This window comes from Aulonocara sp. 'chitande type north' Nkhata Bay, linkage group LG1 (assembly GCF_057382095.1).
Source record: "Aulonocara sp. 'chitande type north' Nkhata Bay isolate Kocher_YH1m ecotype deep benthic linkage group LG1, A_spYH_male_GT1.1, whole genome shotgun sequence".
Taxonomy (NCBI): domain Eukaryota; kingdom Metazoa; phylum Chordata; class Actinopteri; order Cichliformes; family Cichlidae; genus Aulonocara; species Aulonocara sp. 'chitande type north' Nkhata Bay.
In genome coordinates this window covers 22,224,654-22,239,573 of record NC_141344.1, presented here as the reverse complement: position 1 = coordinate 22,239,573, position 14,920 = coordinate 22,224,654, and the positions used below count along the sequence as shown (strand labels likewise).

General features: G+C 40.5%; 1 protein-coding gene across 2 annotated transcripts in view; it reads right to left on the bottom strand.

The window, feature by feature from the left end:
• The window catches only part of apba2b (amyloid beta (A4) precursor protein-binding, family A, member 2b), an 87,054-nt gene that overhangs the window by 60,976 nt on the left and 11,158 nt on the right, over window positions 1–14,920 (bottom strand). The window contains exon 2 of one of the 2 annotated variants that reach the window (XM_086288445.1): window positions 3,121–3,171. The exons of the other annotated variant lie outside the window; for it this stretch is intronic. The gene's annotated coding sequence lies outside the window, so the exon portion shown is untranslated. The remainder of the gene's footprint in view (window positions 1–3,120; window positions 3,172–14,920) is intronic. 2 annotated transcript variants of the gene reach the window in all.

Genomic DNA, 14,920 nt, shown 5'->3' with positions numbered 1-14,920 from the left:
AAGAAGGGGCGGAGCTGGCTGTGAAACTGCCTGCTCATTGGCTACTGACTTGCTACTGACAAACCATTAGCAAATGAGCATATGGTTTCATTTGGAAACACAGCATCACCAAGATTTTCAAAACAGAATTATTTTTTTCTTGATTATGATTCAAAACAAGTGACTGAGCCCATAAACTTAACAGGAAAATCTTTGCAGAGGCCAAGACAGAAAGCAGTTTTCCCATAGACTTCTATAGGACCAGAAGTCTTTTTGCAGTCATAGCTATCACCATCTGGTGGCCTTCAGATAGAATGTAGGTTTAAGGCACATTTTTCTGACCTGGAAACACAGGTTTTTTTCTTACCATCTATGAGTGCTATCTAAAGGGCTAAGAGAAAACTAGAATCTCACTCACCAAAACTGAAGTGCAGACTTCTGTGATGTAAAACAATCAATGAATAGTCAAACAATCCATTAAAATTGCTCCAGCAGCTCACACACACACACATACCACCCCTAACTCAGGAAATATATATACTGTCACCTCAGAGTTGTTATGAAGGGTGAGGCTGTCCATAGAGGACATTTAATATTTTCCACCTGGCTGTAAATGTGCTTGACAAAAAAGTATATGGAGATGCCGTTTTTGCCACTGCCACTGGCTTCATTTTACCCATTGCATCCACAATCACCAGCTTTAGTCACCTGTTAATAAAACATCCCTGCTGAATGTGCATGTTTTTGTCTTTTCAGGACCCAATTCATCCCACCTGATGAGTCTTTCAGTTTGTACCCTGAGTAAAACACACCCACCTCACCTGCTTCCAGCTGCTCACCTACATCGTCTCTACTGAAAGGTCTTTCTTTAGGGGAAACTTCAGGAAATGTGCCCTAATGAGATTTTAGCCAGAGCCAAAGGAAAATTACCAGTGCTGTTAGAAATGTATTTCATTTCTTGTTTTTTTTTTTTAAAGAAATAAAAGGAAAATGCATAAATGAATGCAGACTCTACAGTGAACTCACTGCAGGTAGTCAACCCAGATAGGCTGATTCTGAGCGAGCGTGCATAGATACACAGTAGATTCTTTGCAGTATTCAGATAATTGCAGGCACTATGAAGAGCAGAAGAAAGGAAAAAATACAAATGATTCTTTACACAGTTAACAGCATATGTGATGACAGATGTGACTTTACAGTGTGCCACCAAAATCCCGTCATGATTTAGAGGTTAGTTATCTGAGAATTTCACAGTATTGTACCACAGAACCAGTGTACATATTAATGATTCGTTGTCCTTCCCATCGTCTTCAAAGGATTTAATTAGTAAGGTACAACAGAAAGATAGCACTCTAAACGCACAACCCTGCAATGCATTGGCTGACTCTAATTGCACCCATCATCAAAGAGGTCTAAAGCTTCAGCTCTTTATATTATATATAGTGCAGATAAAGTTAGTCCCAAGTGGCAACCTCTGTGGCCAAAGAAAAAATCTCCAGAGCCTCCCATTTATAAACTCCCTAACTCCTTCATTCAACACTAAGGGGGATGAATTATTTTATGAATATGATTTATTCCTTTGCATACTGGACGTAAGGGTGTGGCCTCTTTTATTGAAAGGTGCCCATCTTTTCTCTCTCTATGAAGACTCTTAATTTTAGACTGACTGTTGAAGAGAGAGTCAAAATCAACAGTAAACATCATATAAGAGGACAACTTGACGTGGACAGGGGACACTGGTTAATGATGGATGACATTCAAGTGACTACAATAACAAAGACTGTAATACACTGTTGAGTGTCAGGATGATACAGAGCTCTATTAATTTCCCTCCCTACAGGAGAACAGTGCTGTGCCAGGGAGGATGAATATTCTAGCAGATAATTAATAAATGATGAGGAAAGGCAGTGTTGAGAGGCTCACAACACTTTGAATTGCTCAAGTATTCTTACATCTTCCCCTCTTCACCCCTTCTTATGGTATGTCTTCAGTGATGTAGTCCCACAATGCTCCTCCTTCGCCTTCATCAGCACATAATCTTTGCTCACTTTCTCCGTCGCCAGCTTGTATTTGTGAATATTTATCAAAGTATTCTTCTAAAACAACTTTAGACTCAATAGCGTGAGAGACGGTGCTAACAGGTTTAATCATCAACAGTAACGGCACTCAGTCAGTACAGCTGCTGAATTCAAAAACTCCACAGCGACAAGGTGGTAAATGAAGCAAAACTGCACTCTTCTTTATAGCTTTACCTTGCGATATAAAGAACCTTGAGGCGACATTTGTCTTGCCATATAAATAAAAATGAAAAAGCACAGTTGTGTAAGTCTGTGTGACAGTTTACTCTTTGTTTTTCAGTCAGCCGTAACCAAAAGACGTGTCAGCTATGGCTGTGTTATAGTTTGAAAATCAGTTAATGGCCTTAATTCATACAAATGCTGAGGCTGTTTAAAGTGTGCGAATCCTCTGTGTGAAACGAAACCCTTGTGTCTACATACAAACCAATTTGCTCCTCGTGGATCAGCTAACGGTTGGTTGCGAGAAGACACTGCAGGCTTCGGTTGCCTAGGCAAACCTCTAATGTATTTACCTCTCCCTCGTATGTAAATCAACGGTGTCTTTCACTCTCTCTTGGTGTCACTTCCTTCAATCGCCTCAAAGTCAAGAAAAGTTTTACTTGATTTGCACATTTGCAGCATTAAAATGAACAAAGGCTTTAAAACAATAGATCCAAGCTTCAAGATACATTTAACAATTAGTTAAAGACAACAAACCACCAGAATAACATTTCTTCACCCTCCTCTTTCTTTGTTATTCCTTCTTATTCCCTCCTCTACTCATTGTTTGTGTCTACACCACAACCTCAGTGGGCATCCAGGCAAGTTAAGGAGCTCCCGAGGGTTCATTGTTATGCTTTTCGGTTCAGTTCCCAGCTTAGAGTCCAAATGTAGCAGCACAAAGAAGGCTGCAATATTGGACATCCTATCATCTTTTTATTATTGCAGTGCACATTCTCCAAGTCTAAGCTGTCTCACCAATTTGGTAGGATGCTTCATGTGGCTCCATAAGAATTTCCTCCCACACTCCCCAGTATACCATTACAATATAATAACCTGCCAAGGCATAGTAAAGAAAACTTACTGATATCTTTAAGTAGGCAGAGCAGCTCTAGCATTTGGTTCAAAGGAGGACCTGGAACACAAAAGGAGAAAACTAAGCATCAAACTGACAAGCCACATGAAAGACACAATCCAGCGGGAACACTGAGCTTTGATTTCTTTCTCCTGTCAGGATGCACAGAGAATTAGGGGGGTGGTGATGATGTCAAGCAGGGGTTGTTGGGTCAGAGAGGTGATATACTGGAATGAGAATAAGGGCTCAAATTCACAGCAGAGGTTTTTGCAGTTGAATGAAAATAAGGCATCCAAAGATTTAGAGCCTCTTTCAATTTTTGCTATTTAGGGAAATCGGTTTAGGTCGAGATATAAACATTTTGAAAATATATAAATGTATATATATATATATATATATGTGTGTGTGTGTGTGTGTGTGTGTGTGTGTGTGTGTGTGTGTGTGTGTGTGTGTGTGTGTGTGTGTGTGTGAAGGTTCCAAAAGGCTTGTATAAACATTTGTATATTTGTATATAAGCATCTCCACTGTGGTATAATCACAGCATCTGCTCTCGACACCGCACCTAAACTTCAGGAAATACAACAGGAGTGCAAATTTCAAACAAATATGTAACAAATTAAAACAAAATATGTACGGACAGTTTTTCAAGGTTTGACCTCGGGTGCTAACAATGAAGCTCAAGGTCAAATGCTTAGTATATTGTTGTGAAATTTGAAGACGATCCATACAAATTGTGGGTAATATAAAGCTTTTTTCAATTTTATTTATACAGGAGAAGATCAAGGAGCTTTATATTTCAAGGTAAAGAAAATCAATAGATTTAATTACACAACGAGATAGGAAAACTGTAAAGTAAAACTTATGCTGGTCTCAAGGCTTTAATTTTATTTAGCAAAAAGCTCAGAAAGCAAATAGAGCTATCAAACCAACGACTTTTCTCTACAGGCAGAGGTATGGATGTGGCAAGACATACTGAATCAGCAACATTAGCTCAGCTGCAATTTCTCCCCAAATCAGCTGGGTTTTACCATCTGCTGCTAAGCTTAACCCACATGTCACATCTCGTGCTCACGGCCTGAGTCCTTCTTGTGACAACTTCAGGGTTGCTGTCCTCACTTAGCAGTTGGATCAGATCAACCGTAAAACACACCACACACGCACACACGCACACACACACACACTGCTGGCATCAGTATAATGGCTCCTTCATGACAGTCAGTGGGGGATGTGCTGATAAAAGCAAGAGGGGTCAGAAAGAAGGTGGTCAAGCACTGGTGTGTGTAATATGTGATGAAGTCAGCAACGGCAGCACTTCTATGCCAAATAAAATAGAACAGCTCAAGAAACCAATGCAATAGGTACTGTTGAACAAGATGTACTAAAAATGCTTCAAAACAGCAGGTTTCAAACACTCTTAAGTCCTCACACAACATATCTTGTTGATCTCGCAAAAGTTGCACAGACAGAACGAAGACAGGAATAAATTACGCTTTTGAACTGCAAGTGAACACTTAGTGAGTCACTCTTCTAAAGAAACAAAGTTTAGCAGACACATGGGAGAAGAGATGAGCAATACCTGTGCGAAAGGCAGAAGACAAAGGAGCTACTAAAATAATGTGAGGAAAAACAGACACTGTGTTTATTCTGTGATTTGTTCTGAAATACAAAGGATACATTCGAGACAATTTTCTCATTATCTGTGGCAGCACACGCTTGTAATTTGTACTGTGCTCGTAATGAAATTGCTTTGACTTTCTAACTCTCTAAAGGTTTTTCACAAAATAAACCATGACATGCTTCGCCTAACCTTGACCAGGGTGAAACCCAAACTCAGTCTTAGTCCTCACATGGTATCAATCTCCACTATTTTTTGTGCCCACAACGACACAAATACATCTATGTTAGCAGTGAAAGTGTCTCTTCCTTTTTAGCACAGCTTACAATGGCTCCTCTCCTACTTGCATGCAGCCCTGAGGCTTGTTTTGGTCCCAAAAGTCCAACTCATACTGCAGCACACTGCAGTGTTAAAGACAAAACCCTCAGCAGATCACACTTCGGGCCAATCAGGGGAAGAAAAACAAACCTCCAATAGCAGACAAAACTCAAGTCAGCAGCAATCTAGGAACCTTGGACTAGTGTAATTCCCAGCACCATATTAACTTAGGCCAATGTGATCCAGTGCGGCAAGAGCACATGTTTTTCAGTTTCTTACATAAGCAATACTTTTCATAAATATTTGCCTCTCTTGTTTCTGCTTTTCTTAATTGCCTTATCAAAGCCATACAGCTCTAAGTACAAATTGATTTACTGTAAAGTAATAATTGTTTGTGAGCATTCAACCCAGAAATTAGAAGGGCAACTCTATGCACATGCACTCGTGACTGAATACTAAATACATATTTTAAGGGCATTTATTTTTTATGGTATTACAAGACACCTCCCCACCAGCTGCAAGTCTTGGAAATTACTGTAGATGGAAATTAGCCTACATAGCCACTCTTCAAAGGTAATGGTGGGCTTGTTTAGTGCAATTAAAAACGGTCATGCTTTGCCCTTATTCCAAGTTACTATTTAAGCAGTGTTATTTGTCTGTACTCAGTCTCAGCACTGCACTATGTAGAACAGCACTTGTTCAAACTCTTCAATGTAAGTAGTGGCTCACACTGTCAAAGGTTGGTAAAATAACCATGCAAATTCAGAGATTTGATTTCCGCTAGCTGAGCGTGACATCGGCTGGTGGTAATACAGAGCAATCAGGCTTAAACCTGTATGAGAAAAAAAACTGGAGGGAACAAACATGCCAACAGAAAATGTCAAGTTCCCTTAGTTTATCCAGAGACTTTGCTCTTCTTTCAGTTATTCACATGACAGTTTTACTTTTGACAGGAATGACAGACTGTTTGACAGCACAAAGAAGAAATTTCAAAACTGCATTTTGCCCAGAACTCTGACACAGTTAATATTCGTAGTAAGGCTGCAGCTACTAAAATGTAAAATGATTTGCTGTTGATTGAAGTCACTGCAAAAATTATTAATTAGGGCTAAAAGCAGTAGATAGCCAGTGAACCTCAATATTACTCATATGTTGTATGGGTGAACACAAGCAAATGCACATAAAAGCAAGCTGACAGCTTTACAGCATCCTTGAAGCCACACCCACACATCCACTCAGAGCTCATCTCCAGCAGGAAATCTACCCCACTGATCTCCATCCTCCCTTCCTCCTCTATCATGAAAGGTAAAAAACATACATTATGCTCACTCTGAAGCCTCGCATGGGCCTCTCCTTGGTTTTAGCATCCCATCAGCATACAGGTTTGCTCACACCACGCTTCCTTGACCTCCTTTTCCACAACAACAACTAAGCAATCCTTTCTGTCTTGCAGACCTAAGGCACCTAAAGATTGAACAGAGGGTGAACTGAGTGGGATTTAAAGGCAGAGCACAGATAAACAAGCTGTCCTGACCTGCAGCAATGTTTAGCAGTTAGTGCTAAGCCAAAGCAAATGCTTTATTCCACCGATTCTGTTTTATGCTGCCGTATAGAGGGTTTACCATCACAACAGCATAATGACAAAGCAGCGCTGTGAACACTGAGACAACAACTTGTGTTGTTGTTTTTAAATTCATTATCCATTCAGCTGAAACCCAGTTCTCTCATTAGTATTCCTCAGCTAACTCACGTCGACCGAGGCTGAGAGGTCAGCACAGGCAGCTCCGATTTCAGCGTGTAAGACCAAACACACATACTGTTTTTCTTTTTTTTTTGGCGTAAGTACAGAAGCTCTTTCATGACCTTTAAGTACCTCCTGAACCACAATCAGAAGGCACGGGAAATTCTCTGATGCAGTGCATCTGCAATTAGCTTTATCTAGTGTAATACACATTCAGGGTTTCTAGTTTGTGTGTCTACAGATGCATAGTCTTTTATAGAAACCCTGAACCTTTGCTTTTTATTTTATAGTGTTCAAAATTTAACAAAAAACACCTCATTGTAGAAAGCAGCAAACAGGAAACAGAATGGTTTAGTGAAAGCTAGTCACATATTCTGTCAGTCTGTCTGAATATTCTATTATTCCCTAAATGATCAACAGATTTTAAATGTGCAGTGTAGCAATGCAGCATTATTTACCTTTTATTCAGTTTCCCAGTGATGTGAGCATCATTTGCTTGAAGGTTGGTTCAGTGTGAGTACTCTCTAAAAGGGCGTGCACCTTTCAAGTCTGCAGTGCTACATTCAATGTGAGGCACCAATATTTTATTTTCAACTGACTTTCTGTTCTTTTTTAGCTGCTTATCTCCGAAAAAAATGAAATCTAATTTTGAATGCTCACAGTTTTCCAATATACAGTTCCCAGTTTCTTTCCTGCCACTGAGCACACCAGCGTGCATAAAGCACAAGCGATAACCGCAGATTATATCCATGACTGCAGTCCTCATTTAAACCAGATGTTTGTGTTTTGCATTGTCCTTTGATGATTGTGGATTATATAAAGCATCCAAAATAAACCTTCAGTGTACCGCAAAATGACAACAAAAGAATAAGCACAACAACATAATCGAGGCTCAGGAGTATTACTGAAATACTGACTGTCTTTTCGGCATCCTGGCACAGCTACACACACCCAGACTTGTTGACTCCTGTCCTGTTTTTCATTCAAATGTTATTCTAAAATGTTGCAGCGTGTCGTGGGAAAACAAAAGCTAAGGCAGTCATTCCCTACCAACAACAACAACAAAATTATTGATGAGCGTTATAGATTATAGATGGCTCAGAATGGGCCTGTTTTGAGAAACAAGCCTGTGTATGATGCATAAGTAGAAGAAAAAAACGCGACATAGGATTCTCAGGGGGATGATGAAATAACATAAAATATATGAAAATCCAAAGAATCTGGATTTATAATAAATCTGTCTTTTAAAAAAAAAAAAGGCTTAGATGTTAATCACTGTACGTGTGATGATGTTCATGCAAATTTTCATTCAAGGCGAGATAAGGTACAGAGACACGCATATATACCCTGCAGTCATTATAGCAAGACGTTTGCTCTCCAGCGACATCTATTCAACTGATCCTTAATGCAAATATCTGCTAAGCCAATCAAACGGCTGCATTTAGACATGTAGACATGGCCAAGACAGCCTGCTGAAGTTCAATTTGTGCTTCGGAATGGTGAAGAAAGGTGATTTAAGCGACTTTGAGTGTGACACGGTTAATGGTGCCAGACGTGCTGGTCTGAATTTTCACAGATTGCTGTTCTACTGGGATTTTCCCATAGCCATCTGTAGGGTTTACAGAGAATGGTCCAAAAAAGAGAAAATATTCCGGGTGAAAATGCCTTGTTAATGCCAGAGGTCATGAGAAAGGGGACAGTAACTCAACATCATTACAACCAAGGTATGCAAAGGAGCATCTCCAAACACATCCAACCTTGAGTTAGGTGCGCTCAAGAGCAGAAAACCACTATATCTAAATGCATCCTTCCTGCTATAACACGTAACCTATAACAAAACATCCAAAGAAACAGAATGGCACTGCAGAGATGCATCAAGGAGTGTGAGTCTGGTGTATATGCATTAGGGTCTGAGGTATATTGTCATGGACAAGGAAAGTATTTCAAATCTTTTTCAGAACATCATGACAAACTATACAGTTGAACATTCAAGACTTGAAGACATATTTTCAGTACAGTAAATCTACGATAACTCTGTGATGTTTGAGTCAAAATCTAAGTAAACCGATCATCAGGATTAAGCACAACTGTCAACACTGAGTCAAGCTGGAGTTGCTGATCTCACTGAGAATAAACACGTCTTATGATCAGGTATGAAGGAAAAGAATCCTTTGTAAGTAAAGCTGCCAGCTCATCTGCGCCATTTTTATAAAAAGGTTTCAGAATTACATTGTTTTCGTCTCTCTCTCTCTTCCACTTTTTCATGCTTTTCTCCCAGAGCAAGCCTGACACTATAGATGAAACATCAATTTGGTTACGTTCCTTCAGCTTTATCACACAAACGATGAACAGTAATCTGTGCTGCCTATCAACAAACATGCGTGGCTATAGAAATAATGGCCCAGAGGCTAGCACTGTACTCCAATGCAATACAAAATCAGCCCGGCTCGCATTCATCATGCTTGAATAACAATACAAGGTTGCATTATGGAGAAAAATAAAAAACATTTACGTCTGCATCTTCTAGACAACATTGCTTTATGGAATAGCAGCTAAGAAAATCAATTTACTCAACGTGAACTTGCCTGCACATTGTAACAATGACAGCAGCAGGTGAGGCTCTCTGCACATCTAAATGCTAATGTCATGCTGCTCTTCAGACAATAGCGGTAGCTAATGAGCTGGCTTGGTGAATGCATCTAAAGTCTAACTGATGACATAAGTGACAGCATACTGAGGGACAGAGCTCTTTTTATGACTCACAACACAGCGGGACCAAATTTAAAATGGGTGCGCCAAGGTCACACTCTAGTTCTAATCACGGCCAAATGCTTATTATATTGTAACTCCTGGTTTTCTAATTACATCTTTTAATACCAATATTTCCACTTTTGTATGAACAAACTTGACTGTTTTTAGGAATAATTTAAATGCTCGATAAGAAGTACATGCAATTATGCATATCTCAAGCCATGTAAGTCCATACTCACTTATACTTTGGGCATGTAAGTGCATTCCCACTCAGGAACTACAGCTTCATGCAGTTCATTACAGTTAATTCTGCAATTTTCATTTAGGAGTTGAAGGACAATGTCATCAGTGGCCATGGAAATGTCAATTCTTGCTAGCTAGCCAAGACTTTCATCACACACTGACATTATATAACATCACTGTTGTGGTGTTTGGGGGTCGTGGTATGGACATTATTAACTGTAACTGTTATTTTCAATGCACCAGACTTAGTATTAGAAGTGGGATTGACAGGCTATGCTATATGGTCTGAAAATGCTGCAATAGGGATTTTTGGAATATGCACATTTGCGCAAAAAATTGAAATTCACATGTCACATAAGACAATTGTTTGCACGGATACTAACAACAGTGTCTGAACTGAAACAAGGGAAAAATACTAAAAATCAGTCCGAGCTAGTCAAATACTGATGCTGGGCTCGTCTCATCCTATTTTAACATAACAGTTCGACACAGGGCATTATTATGACAATTACACTGATATCCTGTTATTACGGATTTAGGAGGGAGGTGAGATTGTGAATGGCACAATCACATGACCAACCAGCATGAAGACAGGAGTTCTGAGTCTTTTTCATTTGAACTTACTTTGGTTTTCTTCTGTTTGGTTAGGTTTAGGTTCAAAATTATGTTGTTAGGCTTCGGCAAGGAAAACACAGGCATTCACCGTTTTTTACACAAGTTAAAAGGCAAACTTCAACCATCTGCAAAATACTGCAAATGTCTTTGGCTGGCACAGTTATGCATCCTGCAACCCCGGGAGGGTTTATTGCTATTGAAAAATAACTAAAAGGGGTATCCAGTACACGCAAGTACAATGCAAAGGCTTTAAGTCCTGAATAAGAGTCAGAATGATGACTTGGGATTATGAATGAGATGCAGAGACCTGCTGAGAGCCAGTGATGAGCAGCTTACAATGAATAAATGGAGCTCTGCTGAGTCAAAAAAGAAATTCATTACAATTTATTTTAAGGCTGTCAAGACAATATTCCTTATTGGGTTTCAACTGTATTAAAAAACCTTTTTGTAAGTATTCATTCCATTATTCACCGTGTGACAGCATTCACTACCAGAACAAGCTGCTTCTTAATTTTGGTCTACCTATGCTCTCATGTTTTTAATGTCTCTGAAGGCACCTTCTTCAGTCTGGCCCAGATGATCTTATCACAGAAGAAGCCCCGATCTCTGAAATAACTCTACATGGGAAGACAGTGACATATTTCATTATCAAATTGTAGCTACAGGTTGTGAACATTAAGTTAATAAACCTGCCAGTCAAAACTGTAGTCTATTTTCAGACAGTAATTACAGATCTCAGCTGTAACTTTGAATCGTGTTAAATGCTTTTAATCACCCACAAACGTTCAAATTAGGGCTGTGCGATATGACCAAAATCTCATATCCCAATATAAGAATTCTATCGTCTCGATAACGATATAAATCACAGAAATGTAACATTTTCTGTAAATTCTGTGAATCCCGGGCAGCTCGACTTGCGGGAAGTGTTTCCAGCTGCGCGTCGTGTAGCTGGAGTCAAGTGTTTTAACCGATGCATGAAACTATACATTTTTAGACATAAGTTGTAAAGGCCGCCGTTTTCTTTGTGAGTATTTATTACACGCCTGAAGTAGTTAGCCTGTTCTAACGTTTGAGTTTATTTTTTAACACCTGGGCCCTATTTCAGGAAGCCGGTTTAGTGCAAACTCTACCCTGAGTTAACGAAAACTCTGGGTTTTCGGTTTCACAAAGCGAGTTTAGATTAATAATGAGTGAGTTACTATGACGACACACTCCGTGAAGCTAACCTGCCCCCTAGCAGGTTTACTTCAACTAACCCTGACCTTCTCCGCCTCTTTGTCGGAAACCTGACTGTAGGAAGTGTCAGACATGGCGTGCCCCTTCCTTGAAGAGCCAGTAGATGTTGAAGCCCAAATTCTCCGCAGAGCTCTCCGCCGGGAGAAAGTGATTAGAGCGCATTTGGACATTTTATCATTTCCTGATGATTTCCTGTGTGTACGTTACCGTTTTTCAGCACAATCTATAATTTATTTGAATAACATCCTCAGGCCTAATATTGCTCATGTGACACATCGCGGACATTCTCTCAGTTCTGTACATATTACTTGTATTGCACTTCAGTTTTTTGCAAACGGGAGCTTTCTGTATAATATTGGTGACGCTGAGCACGTTTCCAAGGCTACCGTCTGTCGGGCAGTCAGGAATGTTACAGTTGCACTGAAACGTCTCGTGTACTCGTTTGTGGTGTTCAAGGAGGGATGCCACAAAATTGCAGGTATCAGGATGAACGAAACTTAATTCATGATGTGGTGATATTTGAACTACTACTTAAATTTTACATTTATGTTCACGGTTCCCAGGCGTGATTGGCTGTATAGATGGCACTCACATTCCAATCATTGCTCCTTCAGTAAATGAAGGAGACTATGTGAACAGGAAGTCTTTCCACAGCATTAATGTACAGGTACATAGTTCCCTGTAGCATTTCAAACTAACAAATTATTTCATTATAGTAATGGATGCTAATTTGTGTTCTCTGCACTGTGAAGATCATATGTGATGCTGCCAACATTATCACAAATGTGGAAGCCAACTGCTCAGCCTCTGTGAGTGGTGGTGGTGGAGGACCCCCACCTGTTTTTCGGGCCTCCGCTTTTTTTTCTGTTGGCTATAACGGGTCACATTTGAGCATACAGAGTAAGCAAATATGTACTTGTAATGTGCTCAGATAATTTCAATAAGTGCTTACAGAGGGGAAATTAATGTAGCCTCTAACTGCAATTGATTTACATCGGACAAACAGACCAAGCACTATGGCTCATAATACAATTACACCTTACCTGTTTGGACTATATTTTTATATTTCATTTTTACTTGCTGTCAGGAACGTTTGGGGCCTGTTGGGTTGCACCTGCGCTCAAATCACATCACAAAATCAAATGTATAAAATAAAAAATAAAATAAAATATAATAAAATAACGTGTTAAATGGGTGGAAATCCCTAGATCAATGTTTAAATTAACACTCACGCATTGACTCTGTCGGCTATGTTTTGCCATGCATGCTCCCTTTCTTTTGCAGCTGAGGCTGTGTTACTTTTTTTCCGCGGAATTTGCATGTTATCGGCATATGCTGCCATCAGAATTTCGGCCTCAAGCGCTGTAAAATACATTGACCGCGTCTTCTTTCCGACGGCATCCCAGGTCGTATCCTAAGAGACTGCGCATACCAGCTAGCTCCTGTGTTCACTGAGATATTCAACATCTCTTTATCTCAGTCGGTGATCCCCACATGCTTCAAAGAGTCCATCATTGTTCCTGTCCCGAAGAAACCCCACCCTGCTTCTCTCAATGACTATCGCCCTGTAGCCCTCACCTCAGTAGTGATGAAGTGCTTTGAACGCCTGGTCAGAGACTTCATCATTTCTTCACTACCAGACACACTGGACCCACTACAGTTCGCTTACCGTCCAAATCGTTCCACAGACGATGCCATCTCTCATCTCCTCCACACATCACTCACTCACTTGGACACTAGAAGGGGGAATTATGTTAAAATGCTCTTCATAGACTACAGCTCTGCATTTAACACCATAATTCCCTCCACACTCACCACCAAGCTGGAGCATCTGGGACTCAGCTCATCTATGTGTCAGTGGATCTCCAACTTCCTAACTGGCAGACCACAGGCAGTAAGGATGGGCGGACATGTCTCAGCCTCCACCACTCTCAGCACTGGAGCCCCCCAGGGGTGTGTTCTGAGCCCCCTGCTGTACTCTTTGTACACATATGACTGTGTGGCCACTACCAGCTCCATCACCATCATCAAGTTTGCTGACGACACCGTCGTGGTGGGCCTGATCTCTGATAACAACGAGACGGCCTACCTGAAGGAGATTAGGAATCTGGAGAACTGGTGCCAGAGGAACAACCTCCTTCTAAACGTCAGTAAGACAAAGGAGCTGATAGTGGACTTCAGCACTAAGCAGGAGAGGAACTACCAGACCCCCGTCATCAACGAGTGCCCAGTGGAGAGAGTGGACAGCTTCAAATACCTCGGAGTTCACATCACGCAGGACCTTTCATGGTCCTGTCACATCAACACCGTGGTGAAAAAGGCCCGACAGCGTCTCTACCACCTCAGACGCTTGAGAGACTTCCAACTGCCCTCCAAGGTGCTCAGGAACTTTTACTCGTGCACCATAGAGAGCATCCTGGCGGGAAACATCTTAACCTGGTTCGGGAACAGCACCATGCAGGACAGACGAGCTCTACAGAAGGTTGTGCGGTCAGCTGAGCGCACCATCCGCTCCGAGCTCCCTGACCTGCACTCAATCTACAGCAGGCGGTGCTGGACCAAGGCCAGGAAGATCGTGAAGGACCTCAGCCATCCCAACAACAGACTGTTCTCTCTGTTGAGGTCAGGAAAGCGATTCCGCTCCCTGAAGACCAACACAGAGAGACTGAGGAGGAGCTTCTTCCCGCAGGCGATACGGTCTCTCAATCACACCACCACACAGTACTGACCCACACATACAGTTCTTACACACACACTGGACTTTCTGGACTTTGGTTTTGCACAACACTGGTCACTATATTCTTCATTTCCGGTTAATACTTGTACAGCTGCTGTTATTGTGTATATATTTATTTATATTTAGATTTCTTCATACATTCTTATATAGTTCTATATTGTGTATTGTGTATTTTGTTGTACAGTTATTTTATTTTCAACTTTAATTTATATATTTATCTTTATCTTATTCTTCCCAGTTAAATTTACCCTTCATTCTAATTTGTGTTGTACAGTTATTTCATTTTTAACCTTAATTTATATTCTATTCCTTCCTAGTTAAATTTACCCTTTTTAATTTTTCATATTTATTTCCTATCTTATTCATAGCCTTTTCCTTTTTTGTTTTCTTTAGGTCACGAGCAGTTGTCCAAGCATTTCACTACATATCGTACTGTGTATGACTGTGTACGTGACAAATAAAAATTTGAATTTGAATTTGAATTTCCCTCCGTCTCCATGGTGACTCGCTTAATCTGTGCTCCACTAATCAGGGCTTTATGTATCCTCGTGCG